Raw genomic sequence first — 722 nt, 5'->3', positions numbered from 1 at the left:
TTAGCTGGAGGGGAAGGAAGAAGAATGCAGAAGAGAAAGAAAAAAAAAAAACAAACACAACATTAAGACCTAACAATTTCAAATAAGCAGAATTTATAATTTGACCAATCTACATTTCAGAGCACACAAATGAAAATTGGTGTTCTTGTTGCTCTAATTTACAACTGTAGTTTCAAACAAATACTACTGCTTAGTAGTTATATTTAGCATCTCCCTCATGTATCATCATGCCTTTGTAAATGCCATTACATAGTTATTTAATTGGAATTAATTTAAAATTCCTTCTTTAAAAGCTACAGATACCATCCATACAAGATGACACTAACATAAAATTCTTCTGTTGTGCACAAAATTTATGTTGCGGATGCTTTTCAGAAACCTAAAATCCTAAAATCTGCTGCTGAAAATTAATTTGCAGTTTAAGGAGAAAAGATTCAAAAGTGATTTCAAGTCTTTTTGGGGCAAAAGGGAGAAATGCAAGATGAGGTAGAATGGAGAATTCTTATGCACAAAAATAATTACCTATTTCCTTAAAAAGTTAGTTTCCTCTAAAAATTTGCTTGCATCAGAAGTTTAGATATCTAGCAAATAGAATACTCAAACTTTAATGAAGTACTTTAGAAACTGTAGATCTGTATATTAAAATATTTGTGGATCAATTTCAAAAATAACACCTTTAAGAGGCAAAAAAGTATGATGTGTCTAGACAGAAGCAAATAAAT

The sequence above is a fragment of the Pygoscelis adeliae genome, unplaced genomic scaffold, assembly GCF_000699105.1.
Source record: "Pygoscelis adeliae isolate BGI_AS28 unplaced genomic scaffold, ASM69910v1 Scaffold216, whole genome shotgun sequence".
Lineage (NCBI taxonomy): Eukaryota > Metazoa > Chordata > Aves > Sphenisciformes > Spheniscidae > Pygoscelis > Pygoscelis adeliae.
This window is presented reverse-complemented; position numbering follows the sequence as displayed.